Source organism: Arachis hypogaea, chromosome 12 (genome assembly GCF_003086295.3).
Source record: "Arachis hypogaea cultivar Tifrunner chromosome 12, arahy.Tifrunner.gnm2.J5K5, whole genome shotgun sequence".
Taxonomy (NCBI): Eukaryota; Viridiplantae; Streptophyta; class Magnoliopsida; order Fabales; family Fabaceae; genus Arachis; species Arachis hypogaea.
Genome location: NC_092047.1, coordinates 68,048,976 through 68,070,932, shown reverse-complemented (window position 1 = coordinate 68,070,932; position 21,957 = coordinate 68,048,976). Strand labels below are relative to the sequence as shown.

Genomic DNA, 21,957 nt, shown 5'->3' with positions numbered 1-21,957 from the left:
TATAATAAGCTAGCTACTAGGGTTTACATGAGTAAGTAATTGATGCATAAATCCACTTCCGGGGCCCACTTGGTGTGTGCTTGGGCTGGGCTTTGATTGTTACACGTGTAGAGGTCCTCCTTGGAGTTGAACGCCAGCTTTTGTGCCAGTTTGGGCGTTCAACTCTGGTTTTGGCTCCTTTTCTGGCGCTGGACGCCAGATTTGGGTAGAAAGCTGGCATTGAACGCCAGTTTATGTTGTCTATTCTTGGCCAAAGTATGGACTATTATATATTGCTGGAAAGCCCTGGATGTCTACTTTCCAACGCAAGTGGAAGCGCGCCATGGTGAGTTCTGTAGCTCCAGAAAATCCACTTTGAGTGCAGGGAGGTCAGAATCCAACAGCATCAGCAGTCCTTCTTCAACCTCTGAATCTGATTTTTGCTCAAGTCCCTCAATTTTAGCCAGAAAATACCTGAAATCACAGAAAAACACACAAACTCATAGTAAAGTCCAGAAATGTGAATTTAACATAAAAACTAATGAAAACATCCCTAAAAGTAACTAGATCCTACTAAAAACATACTAAAAACAATGTCAAAAAGCGTATAAATTATCCGCTCATCACAACACCAAATGGAGGTCTTTATATAGGGTAGGGAGGTGGGGTATTGGTTCGGCCATATGGGTGGGTTTGGGTGGGAAATTGGTTTTGAATTTTGAAGGTAGGTGGAGTTTATGAGGTAGGTTTATTGGGAAGAGTGGGTGGATGTGAGTGGTGAAGGTTTAGTGGGGAAGAGAGATTGAGGTGATTGGTGAGGGGTTTTTAGGGAAGAGTGTTTATGGGGTTGTGTGAAAGAGAGGGGTGAGAAGAAGTGAGTGGAGGTAGGTGGGGATCCTGTGGGGTCCACAGATCCTGAGTGGATCCTGTGGAGTCCACAGATCCTGAGTAGATCCTGTGGGGTCCACAGATCCTGAGGTGTTCAAGAATTTACATCCCTGCACCCATTAGGCATGTAAAAATGCCTTTGTACCCAACTCTGGGCGTTCAGCGCCAGGTTGGTGGCCATTTTGGGCGTTCAACGCCCATTTGTGTGCCATTTCTGGCGTTGAATGCCAGAACCATGCCTGTTCTGGCGTTCAGCGCTCAGAAGCTGCCCATTTTGGGCGTTCAGCGCCAGCACCATGCTCTGTTCTGGCGCTGAACGCCAGACAGATGCTCCTCCAGGGTGTGATTTTTCTTCTGCTATTTTTGACTCCGTTTTCAATTTTTATATTTATTTTGTGACTCCACATGATCATGAATCTAAGAAAACATGAAAAACAAAAATAATAGAGTTAGATAAATAAACATTAGGTTGCCTCCCAACAAGCGCTTCTTTAATGTCAATAGCTTGACAGTGGGCTCTCATGGAGCCTCACAGATGGGCAGAGCTTTGTTGAAACTCTCCAATACCAAACTTAGAGTTTGGATATGGGAGTTCAACACCAAACTTAGAGTTTGGTTGTGACCTCCCAACACCAAACTTAGAGTTTGACTGTGAGGGCTCTGGTTGACTCTGCTTTGAGAGAAGCTTTTTCTGCTTCCTCTCCATGGTTGCAGAGGGAGATCCTTGAGTTTTAAACACAAGGGAGTTCTCATTCCATTGAAGGAATATTTCACCTCTGTCAACATCAATCACAGCTCTTGCTGTGGCCAGGAAAGGTCTTCCTAGGATGATGGATTCATCCTCTTCCTTTCCAGTATCCAGGACTATGAAATCAGCAGGGATGTAAAGGCCTTCAACCTTTACTAACACGTCCTCTACTTGTCCATAAGCCTATTTTCTTGAGCTGTCTGCCATCTCTAGTGAGATTTTAGCAGCTTGCACCCCATAGATTCCCAGTTTCTCTATTACAGAGAGGGGCATGAGGTTTATTCCTGAACCAAGGTCACACAGAGCTTTAAAGATCATAGTGCCTATGGTACAGGGTATTATGAACTTTTCAGGATCCTGTCTCTTCTGAGGTAATGTCAGTTGATCCAGATCACTCAGTTCATTGATGAACAAGGGAGGTTCAACTTCCCAAGTATCAATGCCAAATAATTTGGCATTCAGCTTCTTGATTGCACCAAGAAACTTGGCAGTTTGCTCTTCAGTAACATCCTCATTCTCTTCAGAAGAGGAATACTCATCAGAGCTCATGAAGGGCATAAGGAGGTTCAATGGAATCTCTATGGTCTCTAGATGGGCCTCAGAGTCCTTTGATTCCTCAGAGGGAAGCTCCTTATTGATCACTGGACGTCCCAGGAGGTCTTCCTCCTTGGGATTCACGTCCTCTCCTTCCCTTACAGGTTCGGCCATGGTGCTTATGTCAATGGCCTTGCACTCTCCTTTTGGGTTCTCTTCTGTATTGCTTGGGAGAGTACTAGGAGGGATTTCAGTGATCCTTTTACTCAGCTGGCCCACTTGTGCTTCCAGATTTCTAATGGAAGACCTTGTTTCATTCATGAAACTTACAGTGGCCTTAGATAGATCAGAGACTAGATTTGCTAAATTAGAAGCATTTTGTTCAGAGTTCTCTGTCTGTTGCTGAGTTGATGATGGAAAAGGCTTGCTATTGCTAAACCTGTTTCTTCCACCATTATTAAAGCCTTGTTGGGGCTTTTGATCCTTCCATGAGAAATTTGGATGATTTCTCCATGTTGAGTTATAGGTGTTTCCATAAGGTTCACTTAAGTAATTTACCTCTGCTATTGCAGGGTTCTCAGGATCATAGGCTTCTTCTTCAGAAGAAGCCTCTTGAGTACTGTTGGATGCAGCTTGCATTCCATTCAGACTCTGAGAGATCATATTGACTTGCTGAGTCAATATTTTATTCTGAGCCAATATGGCATTCAGAGTATCAACCTCAAGAACTCCCTTCTTTATAGGCGTCCCATTGTTCACAGGATTCCTTTCAGAGGTGTACATGAACTGGTTATTAGCAACCATGTCAATGAGTTCTTGAGCTTCTGCAGGCGTTTTCTTTAGGTGAATGGATCCACTTGCAGAAGTGTCCAGTGACATCTTTGATAGCTCAGATAAACCATCATAGAATATATCCAGGATGGTCCATTCTGAAAGCATGTTAGAAGGACACTTTTTGGTCAACTGTTTGTATCTTTCCCAAGCTTCATAGAGGGATTCACCTTCTTTCTGTCTGAAGGTTTGAACATCAGCTCTAAGCTTGCTCAGCTTTTGAGGAGGAAAGTACTTGGCTAAGAAAGCCGTGACCAGCTTATCCCAAGAGTTTAGGCTATCTTTGGGTTGAGAATCCAACCATAATCTAGCTCTGTCTCTTACAGCAAAAGGAAAAAGCATGAGCCTGTAGACTTCAGGATCTACTCCATTAGTCTTAACAGTATCACATATCTGCAAGAATTCAGTTAAGAACTGAAAAGGATCTTCAGATGGAAGTCCATGAAACTTGCAGTTCTGCTGCATCAGAGAAACTAATTGAGGTTTCAGCTCAAAGTTGTTTGCTCCAATGGCAGGAATGGAGACGCTTCTTCCATGTAAATTGGAATTAGGTGCAGTAAAGTCACCAAGCATCTTCCTTACATTATTATTATTTTCGGCTGCCATCTCCTCTTCCTGTTCGAAAATTTCTGAAAGGTTATCTCTGGATTGTTGTATTTTAGCCTCTCTTAATTTTTTCTTCAGAGTCCTTTCAGGTTCCGGATCTGCTTCCACAAGAATGTTCTTATCCTTGCTCCTACTCATATGACAAAGAAGAAGGCACAGAAAAATAATAATAATAATAGAGATCCTTTATACCACAGTATAAGGATCCCTGTGTGAGTAGAAGAAGAGGTGGAGACAAAGAATGTAATATAATGGAAGAAACACAACTGTGAGGATGGCAGAGATGTGAGATGAGATGTTAGGATATGAATGAATAAATAGAATGAGATGGGAGAGGGAGAATTTTCGAAAATATTTTTTTTTTTTTGAAAAAGAGTTAGTGATTTTCGAAAATGGTTTTTGAAAAATGTTAGTAATTTTCGAAAATTTTTAAAATCAAAAATAAAAAAATAAGAATAATTAGTTAATTAAAAGGAAATTTTTGAAAAAGAGGGAAGATATTTTCGAAAATTAGAGAGAGAGAGTTAGTTAGGTAGTTTTGAAAAAGTTAAGAAACAAACAAAAAGTTAGCTAGTTAGTTGAAACAAATTTTGAAAACCAATTTTGAAAAGATAAGAAGTTAGGAAGTTAGAAAAGATATTTTGAAAAGATATTTTTGAAAAAGATAAGATAAGAAGATATTTTAGAAACTAATTTTGAAAAAGATTTGATTTTTAAAATCTCAATTAATGACTTGATTCACAAGAAATCACAAGATATGATTCTAGAACTTAAAGTTTGAATCTTTCTTAACAAGCAAGTAACAAACTTCAAATTTTTGAATCAAAACATTAATTGATTATGTTATTTTCGAAAATTTGGTATAAAAATAAGAAAAAGATTTTTGAAAAATATTTTTGGAATTTTCGAAAATAACTAAGAATTTAGAAAAAGATTTGATTTTTGAAAAAGATTTTGAAAAAGATAAGATTTTCAAATTGAAAATTTGATTTGACTTATAAGAAACAACTTGATTTTAAACATTTTTGAAAAAGTCAACTCAAATTTTCGAATTTGATGAGAGAAAAAGGGAAAGATATTTTTTTTTTATTTTTTTGAATTTTTATGAAAACGTGAAAATTATGCAATGCATGAAATTTTTAGATCAAAACAATGAATGCATGCAAGGATGCTATGAATGTCAAGATGAACACCAAGAACACTATGAAGATCATGATGAACATCAAGAACACATTTTAAAAAATTTTTAATGCAAAGAAAACATGCAAGACACCAAACTTAGAATTCTTTAATGCTTAGACACTAAGAATTCAAGAATGCATATGAAAAACAAGAAAAGACACAAAACAAAAAATCATCAAGATCAAACAAGAAGACTTACCAAGAACAACTTGAAGATCATGAAGAACACTATGAATACATGATATTTTCGAAAAATGTAAGATGCATATGCAAGTGACACCAAACTTATAATGTGACTCAAGACTCAAACAAGAAACAGAAAAATATTTTTGATTTTTTTATGATTTTCTAATTTTTTTTGGATTTTTTGAAAAATTAATAAAAAAAAGAAAAATAAGGATTCCAAAATTTTTAATATGAATTCCAGGAATCTTGCATTTTTAGTCTAAAGCTTCAGTCCAGGAATTAGACATGGCTCACTAGCCAGCCAAGCTTTCAAAGAAAGCTCCAGTCCAAAACACTAGACATGGCCAATGGCCAGCCAAGCTTCAGCATTAAACACCAGAGTATATTGCTCTTGATAACAAATTGCAAGCCTCAGTCCAAATAAATTTAGACATGGCTTTACAGCCAGCCAGGCTTTACATGCTTCATGAAACACTAGAATTCATTCTTCAAAATTTTGAATAAAAATATATTTTTGAAAACATTTTTATTTTTTTTTGAAAACAGATGAGAAAATTTTAGAAATATTTTTGAAAAATTTTTGAAAAGAAAACAAAAAGAAAATTACCTAATCTGAGCAACAAGATGAACCGTCAGTTGTCCAAACTCGAACAATCCCCGGCAACGGCGCCAAAAACTTGGTGCACGAAATTGTGATGTCCAGGCTCAAACTATTCCTGGCACGTGAGCAACTTGGTACGCGTAATCGTGATTACACATTCATAATATGTCACAACTTCGATACAACTAACCAGCAAGTGCACTGGGTCGTCCAAGTAATACCTTACGTGAGTAAGGGTCGAATCCCACGGAGATTGTTGGTATGAAGCAAGCTATGGTCACCTTGTAAATCTCAGTCAGGCAGATATAAAGTGATAATGGTGTTTTCGAATATTATATAATAAAATAGGGATAGAGATACTTATGTAAATCATTGGTAGGAATTTCAGATAAGCGAATGGAGATGCTTTTCGTTCCTCTGAACCTCTGCTTTCCTGCTATCTTCATCCAATCAGTCTTGTTCCTTTCCATGGCTGGCTTTATGTGATACATCACCACTGTCAATGGCTACTTTCGGTCATCTCTCGGGAAAATGATCCAATGCCCTGTCACGGCACGGCTAATCGTCTGGAGGCATCACCCTTGTCAATGGCTTCATCTTATCCTCTCAGTGAATAATATGCTCAAGCACCCTGTCACGGCACGGCTATTCATCTGTCGGTTCTCGATCATGCTGGAATAGGATTTACTATCCTTTTGCGTCTGTCACTAACGCCCTGCAATCGTGAGTTAGGAGCTCGTCACAGTCATTCAATCATTGAATCCTACTCGGAATACCACAGACAAGGTTTAGACCTTCCGGATTCTCTTGAATGCCGCCATCATTCTAGCTTACGCCACGAAGATTCTGGTTAGGAGATCTAAGAGATATTCATTCTAGCTTATTTCATGTAGAACGGAAGTGTTTGTCAGGCACGTGTTCATAGGGGAGAATGGTGATGTGCGTCACACATAATCATCACCTTCATCACGTTCTTGGGTGTGAATGGATATCTTAGAAGCGAAATAAGATGAATTGAATAGAAAACAGAAGTACTTTGCATTAATCTTTGAGGAACAGCAGAGCTCCACACCTTAATCTATGGAGTGTAGAAACTCTACCGTTGAAAATACATAAGTGAAAGGTCCAGGCATGGCCGAGATGGCCAGCCCCCAAAACGTGATCACAGGATCAAAATACAATCCAGGATGCCAAATACAATAGTAAAAGGTCCTATTTATAATAAGCTAGCTACTAGGTTTTACATGAGTAAGTAATTGATGCATAAATCCACTTCCGGGGCCCACTTGGTGTGTGCTTGGGCTGGGCTTTGATTGTTACACGTGTAGAGGTCCTCCTTGGAGTTGAACGCCAGCTTTTGTGCCAGTTTGGGCGTTCAACTCTGGTTTTGGCTCCTTTTCTGGCGCTGGACGCCAGATTTGTGTAGAAAGCTGGCGTTGAACGCCAGTTTACGTCGTCTATTCTTGGCCAAAGTATGGACTATTATATATTGCTGGAAGCCTTGGATGTCTACTTTCCAACGCAATTGGAAGCGCGCCATTTCGAGTTCTGTAGCTCCAGAAAATCCACTTTGAGTGCAGGGAGGTCAGAATCCAACAGCATCAGCAGTCCTTCTTCAACCTCTGAATCTGATTTTTGCTCAAGTCCCTCAATTTCAGCCAGAAAATACCTGAAATCACAGAAAAATACACAAACTCATAGTAAAGTCCAGAAATGTGAATTTAACATAAAAACTAATGAAAACATCACTAAAAGTAACTAGATCCTACTAAAAACATACTAAAAACAATGTCAAAAAGCGTATAAATTATCCGCTCATCACCCAGCACTCGCGAGTTTGAAGCTCATCACAGCCATCCCTTCCCAGATCCTACTCGGAATACCACAGACAAGGTTTAGACTTTCCGGATCTCAGGAATGGCCATCCATAGGTTTTAACTTATACCACGAAGACACTAATAACTCGGACACGGTCCCCTGTATTAGATATCCAAGAGATATCCATTCAATCTAAGGTAGAACGGAAGTGGTTGTCAGGCACGCGTTCATAAGTTGCGAATGATGATGACTGTCACGATCATCACATCCATCATATTGAAGTACGAATGAATATCTTAGAAGTGGAATAAGTTGAATTGAATAGAAAAACAGTAGTACTTTGCATTAATCTTTAAGGAACAGTAGAGCTCCACACCTTAATCTATGGTGTGTAGAAACTCTACCGTTGAAAAATATATAAGTGAAAGGTTCAGGCATGGCCGAATGGCCAGCTCCCATGATCTAAGAACTAAACGTCCCAAGATGTCTAATACAATAGTAAAAAGTCCTGTTTATACTAAACTAGTTACTAGGGTTTACAGGATTGAGTAAATGATGTAGAAATCCACTTTCGGAGCCCACTTGGTGTGTGCTTGGGTTGAGCATTGAGCTTTACACGTGTAGAGGCTTCTCTTGGAGTTGAACGCCAGTTTGTAGCCTATTTCTGGCGTTGAACTCTACTTTGCAACCTGTTTCTGGTGTTTGACTCCAGAATGCAGCATGGAACTGGCGTTCAATGCCAGTTTACGTCGTCCAACCTTATTCAAAGTATGGACTATTATATATTGTTGGAAAGCCCTGGATGTCTACTTTCCAACGCAATTGGAATCGCGCTATTTGAAGTTCTGTAGCTCCAGAAAATCCACTTTGAGTGCAGAGAGGTCAGAATCCAACAGCATCTGCAGTCCTTCTTCAACCTCTGAATCTGATTTTTGCTCAGGTCCCTCAATTTCAGCCAGAAAATACCTGAAATCACAGAAAAATATACAAACTCATAGTAAAGTCTAGAAATATGAATTTTAATTAAAAATAATAAAAATATAATGAAACTAATTAAATCATACTAAAAACATACTAAAAACAATGCCAAAAAGCGTATAAATTATCCGCTCATCACCGGTTCAGTTGTGCGAGTTACATTTTCGCGCACCAAGTTTTTGGCGCCGTTGCCGGGGATTGTTCGAGATTGACAAGCTAACAGTTGTCTTGCTGCTTAGATCAGGTAGCTTGTACTGTTTTTCTTTTTGTGTTTCTTATTTTCTTTTTAAAATTTTTCAAAAATATTTTCATCTTGAGTAATCTTTTTCTTTTGTTTGAGTCTTGTGTCAAGTCTTAAGTTTGGTGTCCCTTTGATTTTCATTTCTTTTCTCGAATTTTTGGAAATTGTTCTTGTTTTTCTTTCTTGGTGTTCGAAATTTTCTTCATGTTTTTTTGTTTGATTTCAAAACTTTTAAATTTGGTGTCTTTTAGTGTTTTTCTTTTTTTAAATTTTTTGAAATTTATGTTCTTTGATCTTACAATTTTTAAGTTTAGTGTCTGTATAGTGTTTGTCTTTTCTTTTTTAACTTTCGAAAAAAAAAATTTAAATAAATATTTTCGAAATTTTTTTCAATTTAAATTCAAAAATTTTAAGTTTGGTGTCTTGATTAGTAATCTTGTTTTTGTTGTTTATCTTTTCTATCTTTAAATCTTATCTTACCTTTTTCTTTAATTTCAAAATTTTGTTATCTTATCTTTCTTTTTAATTTCAAATTTTAAATTTTAGTATCTTGTTAGGTTTTCTTTCTTTTAAAATTTAAAATTTAAAATCTTTAAATTTTTAAAAATCTTATCTTATTTTGTTTTCTCTCTCCCTCTTGACTTTTTCAAATTTTGAATTTCAAAATCTTTCTTTGACTTTCTCTTTTTAATTTCAAAATTTTTCTAAATCAAATCTTTTATTTTAAAATTTTAAAATTTTATCTTATCTTATTTGACTTTTTTTTTGCTTTCCAAATTTAAATTTTAAAATCTTTGATTGACTCTTTCTTTTTAAAATTTTAAAAATTTTCAAAATCAAATCTTTTATTTTATTTTATTTTATTTTCAAATCTTGTTAGTCAATGATTTGTTTTATCTTATTTTAATTTTAAAAAGTTTGGTGTCTTTTAATTATTCTTTCTCTTTCATAATTTTTCAAAAATTTCTAACTCTTTTCTCTCTCTTCTTTTTCGAAAATCTTCTTCTTTCTCTCTTTATTTTCGAAATTCTTTTTAAATTAAAAGACATCTTTCTTTTTTTTTCTCTTTTTCTAACTCTCTCACTAGGAGTCTTTTATACTCTGACATAGAGACTCTTTTCTTCTTTTCTTCTTGATTTCTTTCTTCTTATTTATGAGTAGGAATATGGATAAAGAACATCTATTTGATTCAGATTCTGAACCTGAAAGGACTTTAAGAAGGCCTCTGCAACAAGCTCAGGCTAGCAGAGCCATAAGGAATCTCATAGGAGCTCTAGAACAAGAAGCTGAAGATACAACAATGGCAACCCAGATAATGGGGGAGACGTAAGAAAGGTCCTAGGATCTTATACTTCACCCAATTCTGACTTCTATGGGCGCAACATCTCTATTTCTGCCATTGGTGCAAACAACTTTGAGTTGAAGCCTCAATTGGTCACTCTAATACAACAAAATTTCCAGTTTCATGGACTTCCACAGGAAGATCCAAACAAATTTATATCTGACTTCTTGCAGATATGTGACACTGTCAAGACTAATGGAGTAAATCCAGAGGTCTACAAGCTCATACTCTTTCCCTCTGCTGTAAGAGACAGAACAGGGCTATGGCTGGATTCCTAGCCTAAAGAAAGCCTAGACACTTGAGAGAAGGTGGTAAATAGATTCTTGACTAAATTTTTTTGACCCCAGAAGCTGAGCAAACTTAGGGTGGAAGTACAAACCTTCAGACAGAGAGAGGGTAAATCCCTCTATGAAGCTTGGGAAAGATACAAGCAACTGATCAGGAGATGCCCTCCCGACATGATTTCAGACTGGACCATGCTAAACATCTTCTATGATGGTCTGTCTGAGGTGTCCAAGATGTCATTGGACCACTCTGCAAGTGGATCCCTCCATTTTAAGAAGACGCCTGAAGAGGTGTAGGAGCTTATTAACATGGTTGCCAATAACCAATACATGTACACTTTTGAGAGGAACCCTGTGAACAATGGGGCAGCTCATAAGAGAGGTGTCTTGGAGGTGGACACCTTAGACGCCATCTTGGCTCAGAACAAACTCATGTCTCAGCAGATTAACATGATCTCTCAACACTTGAGTGGGACACAGAGCTCAGATGCTTATTATCCATAAACAACGTATGAATTGGATGCTGGTGATAACGCCTAGACCGCCATGGAAGAGGTGAACTACATGGAAAACTCCTCCAGAAACTCCAACAACAATCCCTATTTGAATACTTTCAATCAGAGATCGAGGAACCACCCCAATTTTGGGTGGAAAGATCAACAGAAGCCTCAATAAAGCTTCAGTAACAATCAGGGTAGAATGAACCAGAACCGATTCAACAACAGACTATTTCAACTCTCTCAGCAATAGAAGAAGACTTTCACACAGAGCCTCTCTGACCTGGCCACCATTGTCTCTAACCTCTCCAAGATCACTCACAGTTTAATGGCAAAAACTAGGTCATCCATCAGGAACTTGGAGATACAGGTTGGTTAGCTGAGCAAGAGGATCCCAGAGATCCCTTCTAACACTCTTTCCAGCAACACGGAAGTAATTCCAAGGGAAGAGTGCAAGGCCCTCTCTATGGAGGTTGTAACCGAACCCAAAGACGAGCCTGCTGTTGAGGAACTCAAGGAGATCAGGGCTCATGAAGAAGTAAGGAACATCATCATGCACGCCCCTACACACATAAATAAGCAGAAGGAATATTCCTCTTCAAATGAGCAAGAGGAACCTAAGGAGGAGCAAATTGCTCGGTTCCTGGCAATCCTCAGGAAGCTGAAGACCAATTCCTCTCATGCAGAGGGATTGGAGAAGGATCCCCCTTCCATGGCATGCATGAAAACTTCAAAGGGAGATGAGACTGTGGTGCTAACCAAGGAGTGCAGTGCCTTAGTCCAGAAGAAGCTCCCTCAGAAGCTACCTGGTCCCGAAAGCTTCTTGATTTCCTACACTATAGGGACCATCACTTTTTAGAAGGCACTATATGACCTTGGTTTAAGCATCAACCTTATGCCTCTTTCTGTGATGAAGAAGCTGGGAATTCATGAGGTGCAGCCCACCAAGATCTTATTGGAGATGGTAGACAAGTCCCTAAAAAGGGCATATGGCATGGTGGAAGACGTCCTGGTGAAGGTTGAAGAGCTTTACCTCCCTGCTGATTTTGTGATCCTAGACACTGGGGAGGATAGAGACAATTCCATTATCTTTAGAAGGCCTTTCCTTGCTACTGTAAAGGTCTTAAAAGATGTGGAAAAGGGAGAAATAGTCCTGAGGTTGGGATCCTGTTCAAGATCCCCAACCCTAAGTCTCCCTCTGACAAAGGAGGTACCATTGTGCAACACATAATGTTTCAGCCTTCACTCTCAGTGCAGAGTTTTACAGAACCCCCAGACACCAATTTTAAGTTTTAGTGTTGGACAAACATCATCAAGCACTGGAAAGGAAGGTACTAAGAAGAAGGTACCCAAGGGCTGGAAGAACAAGAAGATTGACCTCTCACCTGGCATGAGAGTTGTCTTAACTAAAAGTCCAGTCCTGCCACATACTGTGAACCGGATCCTGTCTCTAGAGCATGTGGAGCTCATTCATGAGAGCACATGAAGAAAGTTTATTGTGAGGGGTGAAGATCTAAGCCCCTACCTACCTCCGTAATGGAGCTGTCTGTCAAGCTAATGATGGTAAAGAAGTGCTTGTTGAGAGGCAACCCAATCATTAGCATAGTACTTTCAATTTCCTTTCATTTGTTTTAGTTTGATCTTATATTATAGATTTTCCTTTGCTTTTTAACGTTTTTGATCATGTGCAACACTTAGAATAGTGACAGAGACATACAAAACTGAAAACAGAACACTCTAAGGAGAGTCTCTTGCTGGCGTTGGACGCCAGACAAGGAGGAAGCTGGATGTCCAACTTCCATTCAGGAGATAAGAAGACCCTTCCAGTGATCACCTACAGGCATTCAATGCCCATTGAAGAGGAATTGTTGGCATTGAATGCCAGACAGGGAGCAGTATGGGCGTTCAACGCCCCTAAGGGAGGCATCTGATGAGCGAATATTTTATACGCTTTTTGGCATCATTTTCATATTATTTTAGTTAACTTTTGTTTAAGTTTCATTATGTTTTCATAGGTTTTAGTGCAAAATTCACATTTTTGGATTCTACTTTGAGTTGTTGTGTTTTCTGATGATTTCAGATAATTTCTGACTGAAATTGAGGAGTTTTGGCAGAGTCCAATCCAGAGGCAAGGAAAGCGTAGCAGATGCTGTTAGATTCTGACCTCCATGCACTCAAATGAGAATTTATGGAGCTACAAAGATCCAAATAATGTGCTCTTAATGGCGCTGAAAAGCTAACTTCCAGAGCTTTCATCAATATATAATGGTCTATAATTTTCTTCGAAGGAGCCTGCCCATAATGGATGTTGAATGCCTAAGGCCTACCGCCTTTCTGGCGTTCAACGCCCTCAAAGGAACCCAAGCCAGTGTTGAACGCCCAATCACCCCTTTTGGGGCGTTTAATGCCCACCAAGAAACACAAGGTAGATTGGATCAACCCCCTAATGGGCGTTCAATGCCCATCCCTGAAGTTGGACGCCAAGCACAACCCAAGTACTCAACCAAAGTGGGCCCAAGAATGGACTTTTGCACCTTTAGTCTAGTCTGTCATATTTTTGTACTTCTTAGTTATTAGGTTATTATATATAGGATAAGATCACCCATGTTTAGGATCTTCGACCTCACCGTCTTCCACCTTTAGGCATGTGGCCACGTTGTCCATGCGTTCGCGTCGCTGCCAGTTTCTTCAAAAACTCTATTTTGTGCTTTCCTTCCATTTTTGTATGTTTCCTTTCCATCCTTTAAGTCATTTCTGCCTTAGAAGATCTGAAACTACTCAACACATAAGTCACGGCATCGGATGGTAATAAAGGGTAATTAAAATAATTATTTTTAAAGCATAGGAAACATGTTTTTCACATATATCACATAATAAGGAAGGGAAAGTAAAACCATGCAATTTACATGAATAAGTGGGTGAAGGATTGAATAAATCACTTGAATTAAGCACAAAATATATCATAAAATATGGGTTTATCAACCTCCCCACACTTAAACAATAGCATGTCCTCATGCTAAATCCAAGATAAAGAGTAAGGTAAGGTTAAAGTGGTGGAATCTCATGCAATGCAATCTATTCTAAATGGAAACTACCTAAATGAATCATGCAATTCTAATTGTTATTCACTTGTATATAAAACTTACATGTAGTTAAATTAATTCACATTCTCAATGAATCATATATGCATAGCCAAACCCTAGATAATGTTAAAGCACTTTTACAATTGAGATGGGTAAAAATATTTTACAAACTTGCAAGACAATAAACAATTTAAGCAGAGATATATGGTGATGAGCTATTGAACCCTCACTGGGTTTTGTCTTTACTCTCTAGTCACTCAGTGTTTATTGGGTTAATCACTCTATTCTTCTTTTTATCCTTACTTTCTATAACTTTGTTCTTCATCTAACCAATCAACAATTATAGAATATAGGCATACAAAAATCATGAGGTCTTTTTCAAGGTTGTAATGGGGCCAAGGTAAAGGTAATGGTATATGTATAAAGCTAAGTGAGCTAATAAGTGAATCCTTGATTAGTCTAAGATCTCACTTAACATACATATTTTGTAATTCAAAGCTTCTTAACCTAATTGCCCAAGTTTTCTCACTTTGTATTGCAAATTCATGCATTTTAATTTTTTGTCCCATGTGCATTGATTCTTCTTATTTTGCAATTGGGGAATTTTTGTATCCCCTTTATTTAAATAAAAATTTATTATTTATTTATTTATTATTATTTTTTTTGAATGCACATGGTAATTCAATTGTTTCGTTTTCACATGTTCCCATAAGGTTCCCACACTTACACAATACACAATTTCTATCTTAAGCTAACAAAGGATTCAACTTGGGATTTTTATTTTGTTTTTCTGCTTAAGGCTAGTAATGTAGTTTATAAAATAAGAGGGGATTAAAAAGCTCAAGGGGACTAACAAAGGTGATGTAAAAGGTAGGCTAATTTGGGAATAGTGAGGAAAAATTCAAATGATGGCCTCAATCATCTCTTAGTATGTATCTATACTCTATAATTGGACATATAGATTAAAACAAAGTAAAGAACACCAGAATAAAAAAAGAAGGGCAAAACACACAGGAATAAAAATTATGGTTTGAATGTAACCATATAATTAAGCTCAAAACTCACAGGCTGTGTGTTCTCTAGCTCAAAAATCATATATCAGTTATACATGTCATGCAAGTAAAAATTAAAAGTTCCCATTATTCTCAATGTAAAATTTTTTTTTTGGGTGGCTTTAAAGTTTTAGTGTTTCTCCTTGAAGAAATATTGTTAACTAACTAACATGTAATGCTATATATACAAGGTGTGTGGATTGTTTTGATTATGTTAAAGTCTCTAGTTTACTTCCTTTTTATTTTCAATTTAAACCAAACTATCATATGCTAAAAGGGTAAACTATACAGATTAATCCACATATTCTATAACTAATAAGTTTAGAATTTCAAACTAAACTAAATGGCTAAAATATAAACTAAAGTGCAAAATACGGAAATATAGTAAAAATACAGCAAAAGAACAGTGTGCAAGTACTAAAAAATAAAAATAAAGATAAAAATACAGAAAAATAAACAAAATAAGATAAAAAGAGTCTGTAGTGGTTCACCAAAAAATACGCCAGAGATGGCAACCTCCCCACACTTAAAATAAAGCATCGTCCTCGATACTCACTCAAGCTGGGTGTGAAGGAGTGTCATCTCCGAAAGGATGGGCTACTGGAGTCTCTGTGGTGGCCTGAGGATCTACAGACTGGATAAGGGTAGGAGGATCTGTCTACTGCAGAGGAGGCTCTGACTGGATGAGAATCTCTGGATCTGCGGCCTGTATCTGGTGTGGCTCCTCCTGCCGTGGTGTAGCCTGCTCTGGTCCTGCCTGTGCAGCCTGGGTAGGTGTCTCCTCCTCGTGATCGTTCGCCTCCACCTCAGATGTATCAGAAGGAGTGTCAGGCTCAGAGGGGATGTCGCCGCCGGATCGGATCATCAACATGACGTGCTCATAGCGTCGCTTGTTACGACGCTCCATACGATCCAAGTAGGCGAAGAGTCGATGCACCAAATGAAAAATAGGCTCAGGAGCAGGTGGGGGTGCAGTGGGTGGGGCTGGTGCAGCAGTGGAAGAAGAAGGGGCAGCTGAAGGTGTGGCTGTCTTATCAGAAGCAGTAAGGAATGGAGGTCTGTAGCCCAAGGCCTGAAACTTTCTGCTGTGAGGAATGATCTTCCTGCAGTCTGCAGCAGGTGACTTCTCATCGGCATCCTCCCAAGGCACGTCAGCTCGACGGCCTAGCTGGGTGACTAGGTAAGGGAAAGGAAGGGTGCCTCTGACATGGACCCTGGCCATATAGTGCCGGATGAATCGTGGCAGATACAGGTCCTTACCCTCCAGCACACACCAGAGAAGGATGATCATAGTGGCAGGCAGCTCTGTCTCATGAGTGCTCGGCATAACAAAGTTGCTCAAGATCTGGTGCCAGAGCCGAGCCTCATCATTCAGATACATAAGCTTGATTCCTTTAGGCATTGTGGTGTTCTTACCCATGACCCATGGGACAGTCGGATCAAGGGCTATCCTCTGCTTGACATCATCCCAGTCAAATCTCATAAAACGGATGTCCTCTTTAGCCTGTCGGTAACCGTCAGGCTGATCGGACTTAGGCTGAAGCTACAGAATATCCTTAATGGCCTCTTCTGTGACCAGTATCTGTTTCCCTCTGAGGTTCACTACATCCAGGGAAGTCTTGAAATAGTTGTAATAAAACTCTCTTACTCAGGAAGCATTGACCTCTGTCAAGTTTCTCTCCAAGAAGAACCAGCCTCTTTGTTTGATCTGATCGGAAGTGTACTGCTGTAGTTCTTTTGGAACTTTCAGAGTCCTCTCCAGGTACAAATTTCTGGAGGTGGCAAACACCGGATACTTCAGCTCATAGTATCGGTTTGCAAATTTAATGGGATCATTGGCAGGGAGGAGCTGGTCAGCCTTCTCTTGCGGGGTAAAGTGCTTTTTCTGCCAGGAGTCATCATGCATAATCTCCAGGATAGACATAGAGGATTCACCTCTTTTCCGTTTGCCAGTTGTTGCCTTTCCTTTTCCTTTTTGCTGAGGGTCAGCCATCCTGAAAAACAGAAATCTAGGATATAATAAAAATAAGAAAACAAGTAGGCAAAGAACAAGATAAGCAAATAGTGGCAAAGGAGCAATGGAATTATGAAATGAGTTGAATAATTGTGCATTTTGGATTATGTCGGAGTTAAAAAGCTGAGATGAGAAATTACAATCCAAAATATGTTATAAGTAGAATACTTGTTAATTAGGAAAAACAATAAACATACCATGAGTGAAAAGGTTGAAGGAGTTAGGTAAAAAGCAAGGAGAAATTAGAAAGTTAAAAGTGGTTAAAAGTGAAAAAGTGGAAAGCAGTGAGTTAGGAGGAAAGAAAGTTAAAGTAAGTGGCATTGAGAATTATTTCCTAAGTAACAAGAAATACACAAATTGAAAGACTAGGCAACTCATATTAAAAAATATCAGGTTAGTGATGATGATTCTTAAAGATATAAAAAATAGCAAAAAATTAAAATCGAATCATCAAAAGTGCAATTTATTAACCAGGAAATCGAAAGGAATAAGAATGCTGGCCCGTGCATTCATGAAGTGGTTTGGGAAAAGCTAAGGAATGCCAAATTCAAGTTGCCAAAACCAAAACATGAATGAAAATCAAAACAATTTACAGAAAATTGGGCAGCATTTCGGCTAAAATTGGATGTTCCTGGGTAATAAACAGCAAGAAAAATAGTTCATATAAATTAAAATAAAGCTGCAATTATATAAACGGAATATGAACATGAAAAAGCAGTGTAAAAAGCAGCATGAAACAGTAAAGAATAGCATATCACAGCAACATCAGAATTGCGAAATTGATAAAACAAGAAGCACGAACAGCGCAATTATCAGGCCTAAATCCACTAACCACATCCTAGCTACCTAACAACCTAGAATCCACTACAAACATACATCTCTAACTATCCTAATTTGAAACATAAACTGGAAAATATGCACCTAACTACGAATGAAAGAAAAGTGGCGTTCGGCGGAACCTGGCGGTTAGAGGCACAAGTATGGAACTAAGAGAGATGATGGGAGTGGGGTGGTGTTGGCGGCAATGCGGCGGTGACGTAGGGCGGCACAGCAGCGAACCGTGGTTGGCGCGGCGGTGGGTGGGTGTTTGGTGGTGGGGGTTTCGGGTTGGGGTAATGGTGGAGAGGAGGTTAAGGAGGAAGGAAGGGAGGGGGTGGGCGTTGGTGGTGGGAGGCGCGGCGGTGATAGTGCAGTGGCGGTGGCTGACCACGGTGGTGGAAGGGAGAGAAGGGGGGAGAAGAAGAAGGAGGGGAGAAGGAAGAAGGAGGGGGGTAGGTGTCGCTGTGGCTGGGTGGTTGGCGCTGGTGCGGCGGCCAGGGGTGGTTGGCGGTGGCGATGGGTGCAGAGGAAGGAGGGAGAGAGAACAGAGGGGGGTTGGGGAGAAGACTGGGGGCGCGATGGGGGTAGGGTTTCGCGTCACTGGGGTTAGTGAATTTGAATCCACGCGAACGCGTGGGGCACGCGATCACGTGGCTAGGGTGGAATGGGGTTGACGCGATCGCATGAGTGACGCGATCGCACGGAATGGGTGAAAGGATGAATGACGCGGTCGCGTGAGGCATGCGACCGCGTCGCTGGAAATTGTGCTAAACGCACAATTCCAGTGTCGTTTTAGTGTAACTCTCTGTCTCCATTGGGGTGCCATAATATCCACGCGACGCGAACGCATCGCTCATGCTTTCGCGTGGGATGAGTTTTTGTGCAAGTGACGCGTTCGCGTGATGGACGCGAACGCGTGCGCCGTGTTGTGCTAAACGCACACCAGCCGCACGATTCCAGCCTAGATTTTTGGGCGTTGGATTTTTATGCCGATTTCCAGATCACGCGTTTGCGTGATTGACGCGGACGCGTGGGAGGTGGTTTTCGCAACTGACCCGAACGCGTTAGCAATGCGGTCGCGTCACGCCTTCCTTTTTTTTATATGCAAGTATGCAATTATGCAGTATGCAATGCTAATGCAAATGCTATGAATAACATCCAGGTTCAAAAAAATAATATAACATAAAATCAAACAGTGCGGAATAATAATTGAAAAAGAAACGACCATACCATGGTGGGTTGTCTCCCACCTAGCACTTTTAGTTAACGTCCTTAAGTTGGACATTGGATGAGCTTCCTGTTATGGTGGCTTATGCTTAAATTCATCCAGAAATCTCCACCAATGTTTGGAATGCCAACAGCCTCTAGGGTCCCAAACTAGGCATGTGAAACTTTTGAGCAGCTTCAGACGGGTTCTCAGATTCCCGGGGTGACGAATGTCAGAATAGATTCCAGGATCCCAAACTTTGCTTTTAAATCCGCCTTTGTCTTGATCTATATGCTTCCATCCGGGCAGTTTAGAAATTATATTCTCACCAAGATGACCAAGCGTCTTCTGTGATCCATTCAATTGAACTTGATACCAATCCTTGCACTTCGAATTGAAGCGTGGAACCTTATTGGATCTTGTACACCAGCTCTGAGTGCGAGCCATTTCCCTCTTACTCTTAAAGCCACAGAGAGCTCTAAGCTGGCCATCTGTTTCAAGTAAACCGTATTCAAGTGGAAAAGTGAAGATAAAGGTTAAGGATTGTACCCGCTTGAAGCTTGTATTAGGTGGTAATGGCCTTGGGATAGGTGTTTCCAGTAGTTCTGTAAGTTCTACTCCCATGTATTCTTCTGTGAATTCCTCCACTTTGTTACAAGAGTCTTTAACTGCAACTGTGTCCTGATCAAAATATTCTATGTCTTCCTCATCACTCAAGTCATAAGCTAGAGGTTGAGAGAAATCTACCTCCGCATCATCTTTGTATTCGCTTGGGGAAGATTCTTCAATCTCGGAGACTTCACTTGCGGATACAGGTTCATTACTAGGAGAACTTGACTTATGACTATCATCATCAAGGAAACTTGCTTCTTGGATTATTCCGTCTAGTTCTTCATAAAATACCTGCTTTGGGGGTTGTGCACTATCCTCCTTAGCATCAATTGTAACGTCCTTGACGGAATTTTTCACAACTCTGGATTCCCATGGAGGTTCAGCATCTCCTAAATCTTCAATCAGTACTTCTTCTTCTTGGATAATTTGGCTTCCTCCAATTGTTCCAGAACAAAGTTATGCTCATTACTACCTACTGGGGTTTCTAATGTCTCCTTCATGCTACGTTTGTCATTAGATTCTCCACATAAGACTATTGGAGTTCCTTGAGTGTCTAAACGTCTGAAAGATAATTGTTTTATTTCTTGCTCCAGCTGATGAAGGGTTGTATGAAGTTGATCTACTGTTTCCTTGAGGCGAGCCTGTGATTCTCGAGGTGATGGATATGGACATGGTACATAGGGAGGTGGTGGTGTTTGGGAGTAATTGGATTGGAATTGGGGCAAATAAGGGTCATACGGTGGTGAATGGTGAAAAGGAGCTTGTGAGTGCGGTGGTTCGAAGTTATGTTGAGAGGATGGTCTATAAGCACAGGGTGGGGCTTGCTGGTAACTACCAGGAGGTCCACCATATCTATCAGCTTGGTATGCATTGTAGACTGGTCTTTGTTTATGATATCTTGGAAGGTGTTGTAATTGAAAGGGTTGATTAGATCCTCTTGGCTCCATCCATCCTTGATTGCTTAGACCTTGATGCATATTCCTGTTATAGCTTCTATTCCTTTCAACAAATTCAGAACCAAACTCAAAGCGAGAGGGGTGAGAGTTCATAGTAGCTAAATAGAAATAAAAGAGAAGAGCGAAAATAAATAAACAAGTAAAAGAAAAATATTTACAATAACCAATAATAAGGCACACGTTTGCAATTCCCCGGCAACGGTGCCATTTTGAAGAGAGAACTTTTACGTGGCCTAGAAATTCATAGAATAAATCCTCGTTGTAGGTATAGCTTCTAAACCAACAAAAGTCCTTTCTCACAAACGTTTTGGTTGTCACAAGTAACAAACCCCTTTAAAATTGATAACCGAAGTATTTAAACCTCGGGTCGTCTTCTCAAGGAATTGCAGGGAGGTGTTCTTATTATTGGTTATGAGTTTTGTAAATTGGGGGTTTTGAAAGTAAGGAACAAGTAACTTAAATGACAAATAAAATAAATAAATAACTATAAAATAAACTCTTGGAAAGGTATGAGAATTTGGAAGTCCTATCCTAGTTATCCTTATCAATGGTGATGAGAATTGAGTCTTAATCCCACTTAGTTAGCCTTTACTAAAGCAAAGGAAAGTCAAGTGGACCAATTAGTTTGATCCTCAGGTCCTAGTCAATTCCTAAGAAAAGACTGGAGTTATTGAAGTTCAATTCAATTAGCAAAGACAACAATTATCAATCATGTTGAGTTTGATAACTCATGAGTTACCAATTACTTAACCAAGGCCAAAAGGGGAAAAGTAAACTTACTCGAATAAAAATTTCTTTAGATTGGAAGTAACAGTAACATAAATAAAAGAAAGCAATCATAAACTGAAATACCTCAAATAACATTAATTAGAAGAATCATATGTAACATGGAAGAGTTCATAAATTAAATTGAGAAAATAATTAAAAAGGAACATTGAACCTGATAAAAAGAGACAATCATGAAGGCGAGAAAAATCCTAATTTCTAGTCCTAAGAGAGAGAGAGGAGAGAACCTCTCTCTAAAAACTACATCTAAATCATCAAAAGTGAATCATTGAATACATGCCAATGAATGGATGCATTTCCTCACTTTATAACCTCTAATCTGTCCTTTCTGGACTTGGATCTGGGCCAAAAAGGATTTCAGAAATTGCTGGGAGCGTTTTCTGTAATTTCTGGTGCGTGGCATCTGTCACGCGTCCGCGTAGGTCACGTGGTCGCGTCATCTGGTGTTTTCCTTATCACGCGTTCGCTTCGGTCATGCGCCCGCGTCATCTGTGTTCTGCTTAAGGCGCGCGTCCGCGTCAGTCACGCATCCGCGTCGCTGCCAGTTTCTTCAAAAACTCCATTTTATGCTTTCCTTCCATTTTTGTATGTTTCCTTTCCATCCTTTAAGTCATTTCTGCCTTAGAAGATCTGAAACTACTCAACACACAAGTCACGACATCGAATGGTAATAAAGGGTAATTAAAATAATTTTTTTTAAAGCATAGGAAACA

At 39.4% G+C, this 21,957-nt stretch overlaps 1 non-coding gene across 1 annotated transcript; it reads left to right on the top strand.

Annotated features, from left to right (window-relative positions):
* Positions 1–3,082: 3,082 nt before the first annotated feature.
* On the top strand, positions 3,083–3,190 carry LOC112730750 (small nucleolar RNA R71). The gene has a single exon (XR_003166561.1). It is a non-coding gene; the product is annotated as a small nucleolar RNA R71 (small nucleolar RNA).
* The last annotated feature ends 18,767 nt before the right edge of the window (positions 3,191–21,957 follow it).